Source organism: Hipposideros armiger, unplaced genomic scaffold (assembly GCF_001890085.2).
Source record: "Hipposideros armiger isolate ML-2016 unplaced genomic scaffold, ASM189008v1 scaffold_425, whole genome shotgun sequence".
Taxonomy (NCBI): Eukaryota; Metazoa; Chordata; class Mammalia; order Chiroptera; family Hipposideridae; genus Hipposideros; species Hipposideros armiger.
In genome coordinates this window covers 662,192-671,544 of record NW_017731775.1, presented here as the reverse complement: position 1 = coordinate 671,544, position 9,353 = coordinate 662,192, and positions in this window count along the sequence as shown.

Here is a 9,353-nt window from a genome sequence, read left to right as displayed (position 1 = left end):
TACCGTGTGTAGCCAGCAGCCAGCATGAGCGGCCAGCAGCCACAGTGAGTGGCCGTCCAGCAGCCGGTGACTGATCTGCCTCACCCAGGAAGAGTGCAATGATGGTGCCAACTTGGGCCAGTGAAGCAACATCCTCCACAACTAGACTGAAGAACAAAAGGAAAGCAACTTGTCTGTCCCCCTTCCCCGATTCCCCAACACTGTTCCCATCCCCCAATTCCCCAATAAAAATCTTAAAAAAAAAAGAAAAAAAGAAAATGTCTTCCCACACCTTTTCTAGTCACCTGACTTCTAACTGGAGTCTCGATTTATATTCTGGTTCTACAAAGAACTCTTCACAATCTTCTGTATTCACATTCACTTGTATACTATTTCCAAATAGTTTGATAACAAATGGGTCCTAGAAAAGTTTCTGCAAATTTTATCCTCCATATTTGACCATTTCCAGCTGTTCCAGGGCAACCAAAACTATGTTCTTCACATTTTCCCAGACCTTGGCATGAGCACATAAAATGAGAGACCTGACAAAGCATAATGCATGCTGAAATCCTGTCATCATTTAGATAAGCTCTAGGACTTTGTTTCAGAGAAAGGTTAGAGGTGGAAAAAAAGGACTAGAACTTAACTCCCAAAGCAAAAAGGACCCAATATCCATAACAGGTTTCTACCAGGTGCAGGTGACCCAAGAATCGCTTGAGTCTGCAAACCCCAGAAAATGGTGCATGAGGAAGTTGCGGATCCTAATTCTATCCCTTAACACTCAGGAAGTCCTCCTATAATCAGCCAGTTGGCTTGAGCTACCCCCATTTATTTTAAATCCAGTAATTATTTCCCCATATCCTTACCACCATACCCTAGCTTTCATTACCTGCTGTTGGCCTTTCAGGAATTTTTTTTTTACTTATCAGTCATCATCTTCTTTCTTGGCTCATTTCAGCACCCACATTTGACTAGTCTATCTTTCTGTGTCATCTCCAGTGAGGGATTCTTTTCTCCAACCTTGACACCATGGTACTTTACTGTAATAGTCTGCTAGTGTTGTCATAACAAAATACCATAGACTGGGTGGCTTAAACAACAGACATTTACTTCTCATAGTTCTTGAGGCTGGAAAGTCCAAGATCAAGGTGCCAGCAAGGTAGATTTCATTCTGATGTCTCCTCTTGGCTTGTAGACAGCTGCCTTCTATGTGTGTTCACATGGCTGCTTCTGCGTGAGTTCTTGGAGAGAGACAGGTGTGTGTGTGTGTGTGTGTGTGTGTGTGTGTGTGTGTGTGTGGTGTGTGTGTGTACTGCTCTGTGCAATTTTATCACNTGCTACTTGGGGGTTTGTGAACCTTTGAGAGAGTTTCAGAAAGTCTGCAGCATGAGTCAAGACAGGCCGTTTTTATGGAAAAGCCACTAGAAACAGCTTGGGTGGGTATGCAAGTTGGGTGGGGCGGGGTCCCAGAGAATGACCAGGGTGGCAGGGTTGGGGAGGAATAATGGCCAAGTTGATGGAGACTCAGATATGTCTGCCACCTGTATCTGTATGCCAGGAGGGAGGAGAAGTTAACAAGGAAATAATGGGTTCTGCCAGAACTTCTGCCGGGGAAAAAGCTGCCTCTCCAGGCCTTGCCCTGAAGCCAGACAACTCGCTTCCTCCCCATACATCCCTGGAAATTTTCTAGCTGCTGCCCCAGCGTGGGAGCTCAGAGAAGTGAGTTTGTTAGTGAGCAAGCTTGTGTGCAGGTCCTTTAAGAGGAGCACTTGGAACTGCAGCTGCTGTCGCCTCACTGAGCCACAATCTCCACTGGTTTTCACAGCCAGAAGTTGTAGGGACCTGTCTTCCTGGCACTAGAACCCTGGGCTGGGAAACCTGGTGTAGGGCTGAGACCCCCTCATTTCTCAGGGTGGATCTCTGCAGCCAAGATGTTCCTTCCAAGCTTTCACCACCTCAGGCAAGCATGAGACCAGCCTGTTCCTTGTCTCTGCACCTCCTACCAGTCTCGAGGTGGCTTATTCTTTATGTCTTTAGTTGTAGGACCTCTATTCAGCTAGGCTTCAGAAGATTATCAATGATGGTTGTTCTGTAGTTTAGTTGCAATTTTGATGTGGTTATGAGAGGAGGAGAGCACAGCGTTTACCTACTCTGGCCTTCTTCAGCCTAATTGCAGTTTCAGCCTCTCCCAGGAAAGTAATCCTTTTTTAACCAGTCAATCTGGAATTACCTGGTTAGCACTAGTGAGGCAATCTTCCTAATAGATAGATGCCTTTTTCCCCAAAGGAAGGTGACTTTGCCTGAAACAATCTATTCTTTGCTAGAATAACTTCTTTGCCTTGCCCCCTTCTACTTATAAAAGGCTTCCATTTTGTACCTCTTTGGAACTCCTTTCTCATTACTAGATGGAATGCTGCATGATTCAGGAATCATTGAGTAAAGCCAACTAGATTTTCAAATTTACTCAGTTGAATTTTGTTTTTTAACACTCCTGATGGAAGACTGCTCCAATACTTAAGGTGTGTTTTGGGGGGTGGTGAATTTGATAAAGCCTGTAGGTCCAACATCTAATTTATAGAAAATAGGAGCATATTAAACTATACTTTGGGGATGCAATCAGCAAAATCCAAACCATGAGACAATCTACAAGTTCCACAGTCTGGGTTTCTCTAATAGATAAATAGCACACAAAAAAAGAGGGAGATAGAGAGAAATTTTAGATACAAGAGTCTTAAGAGGCATAACCAATTGCAATATGTAGATATAATTTATAGTCTAATTCTAAATAAACTATGAAAATATGATATTTATGAGAGAAGTAGAAACTTGAACAATGGATATTTGATGATATTAAGGAATAATAGTCACTTTTGTTTTTTGGTGTGTTTGTGATTTTTGTGGTTTTAAAAAAGAGTTATCTTTTTAAATAACATTTAAATAACATGTTAAATAACAAAATTTAACAGATAAAATGCATACTGAAAAAGTTACAGATAAAATTGTAGTATGTATGGGATTTACTTCAAAATAATATGGGAGGGGGAAGTGGATGGGGGTATAGTTGAACTAAGATTGGCTAGGAGTTTGTAATTATTGCAATTAGGTGATAGGTACCATTCTGTTTACTTTTGCATGTCTTTGAGATTCTCCATAACAAAAAAAAATCTTAAGAAATGAAGTCAGTGGTAAAATCAAATGGATACTGGGTACAATGATAAAGCAATTTTCCATCCTAATGTTCAAGAAGAATCCCTATTTCAGCTCCTTCGTGGGCTGTCACGATTAGATATTTGATGTTCTTTTCATTGGGAGAATATTACTCATTCCAAAATGCTGGAAGGCTTTGTTTATCTAACAGATAATCAAGGTCATTCCCAGGCTGCTAGTTATTACCTCCCGAAAGTCAAGGGTGTTGTTGTGCCTCTGTGAAGGAAACCAGTACACTAGACTGGTTCCTATAGAGAAAAAGAGAATTTCAAAATGCAATACCAGTACCCACAGCCCCAGCCCACAATGTTTACAAAACTCTAGGGTGGGTCACAATATCCTGATTTGACCAGAATTCCTGGCACCTATTTCCGTCTGTAAGAATAATTAATCCTTAGCTTTAAAATGGCTGTATTGAACAACATAAAGAAAAATCTGTGTATTTGAAGACAAGGGATAAAATTATGTACCCTGTGATGACTATTAAATAGTATATTCAACTATTAATGTAATCATTATCAATGTTCAATGAATTACTCTAAGATATACTACCTATAGCTTTCCTTATTTTGCACAACTAAGAATGTGTGCTAATGCTAATGAAAGTACTTGCTATTTAGATTTTTAGCATTTAATTATTAGAAATTATTAAAACATTACTGCTAATTCATGCATACAATGCTCAGAGAATTTTTAAGTCATTGAATTTGAAGTAATTTCCTTGGGGCGAATTCTAAGCACAAGAGATAGAATTCATTTAAAAAAAATTCTCCATCGAGTTCCTTTCACCATATAGGTCTTTTAAAGATTTTCGAATCATATGATCGAAGGTGTTTTATGGCTATCCATATGCTTCTTATTCATAATAAGGTGGCTTGCCCTTGCTGTTCTCCTAAGGCAAGACACTGAATATCATGCAAGTAGCTTTCATGATAGTATTCAATGGCCATTTCTTTCAGAACCTTAATACAGCTTTGGGTCTATAATGATACTGCTATTTTCTTTTTCCAGGACAACTATGATGTTGACATTTTGAGGTTATTATATACAAGGTCTCATAATTAAGTTCGTGAACTTGTTGCAACAACGTTGCTAACCTTTTTTGATATGAGAGGGATTATTCATTATGAATTTGTACCAACTGGACAAACAGTTAACCAAGTTTACTATTTGGAAGTGCTGAAAAGGCGGCATGAAAAGGTTAGACGACCTGAACTTTTCACCAACAATTCATGGCTCTTGCATCACGACAATGCACCAGCTCACACAGCACTGTCTGTGAGGGAGTTTTTAGACAGTAAACAAAAAACTGTATTGGAATACCCTCCCTACTCACTTGATCTGGCCCCCGGTGACTTTTTTCTTTACCCAAAGATGAAGGAAATATTGAAAGGAAGACATTTTGATGACATTCAGGACATTAAGGGTAATATGATCACAACTCTGATGGCCATTCCAGAAAAAAACTTCCAAAATTGCTTTGAAGGGTGGACTAGGCCCTTGTGTTGGTTCATAGCTTCCCAAGGGGAGTACTTTGAAGGTGACCATAGTGATATTCAGCAATAAGGTATGTAGCACTTTGTCTAGGATGAGTTCGTGAACTTAATTGTCAAACCTCGTATCAATCCAAATTGGGTAATATTTTTCAAGCAGTTTCTCTGGGCTCAGTCTTAGGTGTACACAGTGGGGAAAGCACATGGCATGGTCTCTGTCTTTTCTCTGCTCATGGGAGGTTACATATATGAGAATGAACAACAGCTTAGTACAAAATCAAGTGCTAAAATGTACTGGCCAGAGAATAATTGCTATTGGATTTCAGGAATGGGACACATCTATGCTGTCTCACGTTATCAGGGAAGACTTCATGGAGGAGGTGGGATTTTGGCTGGGTCTGAGATGATGTGCAATATTTGTATAGGTGGAAAGAACAAGAGAGGGTATTTCCAGCACTGGGAGGAAACAGCAGTATATGTGCATGTGACAGCCTATGTGTGAATCAGTTTTTGCCAGGCTCCACCAGCCTGTAGGTACCAGTGAGGTCACAATAGTATTAATAATCTAAGTTTTGCCAGTTTATTAAAAAAAATTCCCTTCTAGCACTGCCACTTAATGTCAGCTGTGTGTAAGCTATCAACTGTCCCTCTTGTGGTCCTCTCTGTGGGAGTAGCCATCCTTCCCCAGGCATCAGATGACTGAGGGACTGAACTGGCTTCAAAGAAGGTGACAGTATCCATTTAGGGTGACTCATGACCCTAAAAATTCCACTTTTAAAGAATCTTTAAATGTATCCTCTTTGAGTTTGAATACAGAATTAGGAAAATATTGATGTAGAGCCCTGGCCAATTTTTCTAGGCCTAATAAATTCATGTGATGATCCACTTATGTAGGTAAAGAACAAGGTAATCCACAGAGTGCTGGGAAAATACCTGGTGGAATTCTGTGGTAGTCCCTAACAAACCTTTAGGGAATGTTAAATTAGATCTATTTAAGACTGTTTTGTAGTTAATACCTCTTTTTGCAAGTATAGTAAGAATAATGAGTGCATCAGTGTTGATCTTCAGCTAGTATAGGTGTACTGGCTGGTAAAATGTCTAAATACTGTTCCATCTGTTGGAAATTGACCTCTGTTTTAATTCTTCAAGTAACCTTTCAATCTCTGGCCCCCAGCCCTTTGCACAGGACCCACCCCAACCTCCCTAGACCCAGTTGAGGGTTATGGCTGGCATGGAGGGGAGGGGGTCCAGGACCACAAGACTAAGTCTGGCATTGGGTCTTTGTATCAGTGCCCATGTTAGGCTGGTGCTGAATATTTTTTGTTCCTAATTCAACTTAAAAAGATCATGATAAAATATACATATATACATATATACATGTTACCATTTAATCCATTTTTGAGTGTACAGTTCAGTGGCATTAAGTATATTCACATTGTTGTGACAAAGTGCTTTCAACACACATTCTCATTTAATTCTGACATCAACTAAAAATCCTTGTGAACAGTCATACAAGGAGGAAGATAAATTTAAGGAGTGTATCAATTATCTCATGAAAAATAAAGGCTACTAGTTGTTTTTATTTTCTTTTTGACTTGTTTATATCTCACATTTTTTTGTTTGTCTAGGAATCTAGCCATTAATTATGCTAATTAAGTATTATACTTTTCCTAGAGAAAAATTGTTTTGTTAGACTTTCTTCTCAAATTCAGGATTTTTAAATTCAGTGAATTTAGTGTATTTAGAATTAACAAGAAAGTTTCCATTTTACCACCTGATGACAAAGTTATTTAGCTGGTTGTAAGCAGCTTATGTCTCTGGCAGCCAGAGGTTAAGAATAGAACAGGTTATAAATGGAGACTGTGAAATTGTTTTCCTGGAAGACCTTTGAGAGCAAGAGGAGATACCATATGTCTAGTATGATTGATTTAGTCCTTCAGAGCTGAGATTTTCTACAAAAATGCAATCTAGTTCCTTACCTGAGGGGAGCTCTGACTGATGTGGGTCTCTTGTGTGATTTGACCCCAGGAAGTGTTAGAGAAAGTTAATACTGGATGTACACATTCAAAGGGAAGCAGAGTGTGAGTAGAAAACAATCCTACTGATCCAGAAAGCCACCATTTCCTGCACTGGGTCATATTGTTCATCTTGCACCAGTCTTTGTCTTCATTGGGCCACTCTGTTCCAGATTGGGACACTGCCATCTGTTCCCTTGTTATTCAAACAGACAATAAGCATTGTATTTATGAATTGGTTTTGTTGAGTGAAAGAACTTAGTTAGTCCTTAGTAATTGTAGGAACAAAAAAATGAATTATCAAAGTATTTCAGTTAGGTACTATGTCCCATGAAATTCCATGCCTGACTCCTTTCAGAAGGACACCAGGAAAATTTCTTTCAATCATCCTTTGTGCATGCCATCTACAATTATGACACCATTTACATGAGAGGTACTGGTTAGATCCAAAGTGGGTATAACAGTGAATGTGGAGGACACGGGGAACAGGCTTTCAGCAATCTAGTATACCTTTCTCTTTGTGTGTCTTTCAAGACTCTCTTGCAGCCAAGGCTTCAGGTATTCAAAAATTGCCGATTGTCAGTGAGTGTTGGGAGGCTGGAGTAAAGCCACACTGTGTCTTTGCTGCATCCTTTATGTGGCTGGCCAGTGTTGTGCTAGAGGTATTTGTACTTTCTATATATAGCACACATCCCAGTGGCCTTAGTTTCATGGATGATGTGAGGCCAGTATGGGGCATGTGGCTTCTGCTCATTATGGTCTAGCAATGCAGTTCATGAGCCAACCCGTCCACGGGCAGCTTCCTGTACCATGCACCAGAGCATTTGAGTCCCACGTGACTATGGCAGAGGCAGCAGCTCCCCGAAGGGCCAGTTCTGCAATATTGCATTTCCTAACTCAAAATCTGAAATAAAAACCCACACTTAGGATGTAAATAACTTTTAAAAATTAGATTTTATATATAATTTTGATGCTGGTAGAAAGATTGTTTTGTTTGCAAATTACATGTTTAACTTAATTTGTTTGTTTCGTGATTTATTTTCACATGTATTTTTTAGTTATTTGATGTAAAATATTTTCTCTTTAAGGGAAAGCCATTTCATTTTGGGTGTTCTTAATCCTTATTTGACTAGGGGTTGGTCCTGGGTTGGTTGTTATAACTGAGCATCTTTCACCATGTAAGTTCCTCATTCATGTTCCGCTCAAGGCAACAATTTAGATGCCACACAATCACAAGATCTGCTGCTCCAGGTAGACAAACAAACCAAGCACTTTGAAGAGAGGGTACTTAAAACAGATTGTTGTAACAGGAAATGGTGTTAGTTTCTCTAACTAAAATTGATAGAGCACAATCTAACAAGCAGATTTAATTCTGAAGTTCATGTAGACAAAGAGATTTATGCTTTTAAAATGCACAGTTTAAAACAAAATGATGAAATTTTGTATCAGAATAAACTAAAGGGGCTAATCTGCACCATAAATGTCTAAGTGTCCAAAGTGCCCTGTATGCATAGTGATGAAAACCAGCAATGTTTTCAGACAAATAACTTGGTGACAGCATATCTTTACAGGAGGGAGCTGAAAGGCAAGGAAGGAATGAAAAGTAACTGATAGACTATCAGAAAAGCAAATCAAATTAAAAAGGAGTATATATTGCTATATTAGATGAAAAAAAATCTCCTTGAAAGTCAATTTCTATATGCAACTCATAATCAAAACTAGATTACCCTAGACAAGACTTGAGATGCTTTCTTCTCTGGTATCTAGGATTAAGAAAAAAGAGGATGAAATATCCTTGCAGGATGAAGACATTATTTAAATGTTAATCAGGGTCTCTTTTGTTTCCCCTCCTTAATTCATCTAGACTCTGATTATAATATGTTTTTGAGTGCTTACTTCTGACATTGTAATCAGAGCTTTACAAGCCCTATCTTATATAATCCTGATGAAACTCTTTGAGATAGGTACTATTATTATTGACAGGACAAATGAAAAGACCAAGCCTCAGATACTATAACTCACTTGTTCAAGGTCATTCAGCAAGTACATGGCAGAACAAATACATTAAAACTGAAGTCTATGTGATTCCAGCCTCTAAACTATGAACCACTACATGACACTTCTTTGGCTTGAAGTCCTGCCCAGTGCAGCTCTGTGTTTCTCATCAAGAGAACTCTGCAATGAAGTTCAGTGTGAGGGTCTCAACATCACCAAGTCCAGACAGACATTTAAGCATAGTCTGAAGAGGCATGGCACCATCTTGTGTGGGGATACATTTGACTTGGCTGAAGGATGGACCTGATAGGCTTGAAAGACCACACTTGCTTCCAACCTAGAATGCTTTAGGATTGTGTCAGGACATGAATCCACAACACCATTTTTGTTGGGGAATACTTTTGCCAAAATGGCTGTCATACTTTACATCAGTCCTCATTTGTCTCAGCCACTGCCATTCAGTCTATCAAGAAAATGTCTTCCCAGGGCCGGCCAAGTGGTGCGTTGGTTAAGAGCTGGCTTGGGATGCCAGAGGGCCTGGTTCAGATCCCACCTATAAGGGTCAGTGACACTGCCCTCCACAGCTAAGATGCTGAACAACAGCTCAACCTGGAGCTGGGCTGCCGTGAGTCACTGGCAACGGCGTAGGCTGCAGCCCCTGTGG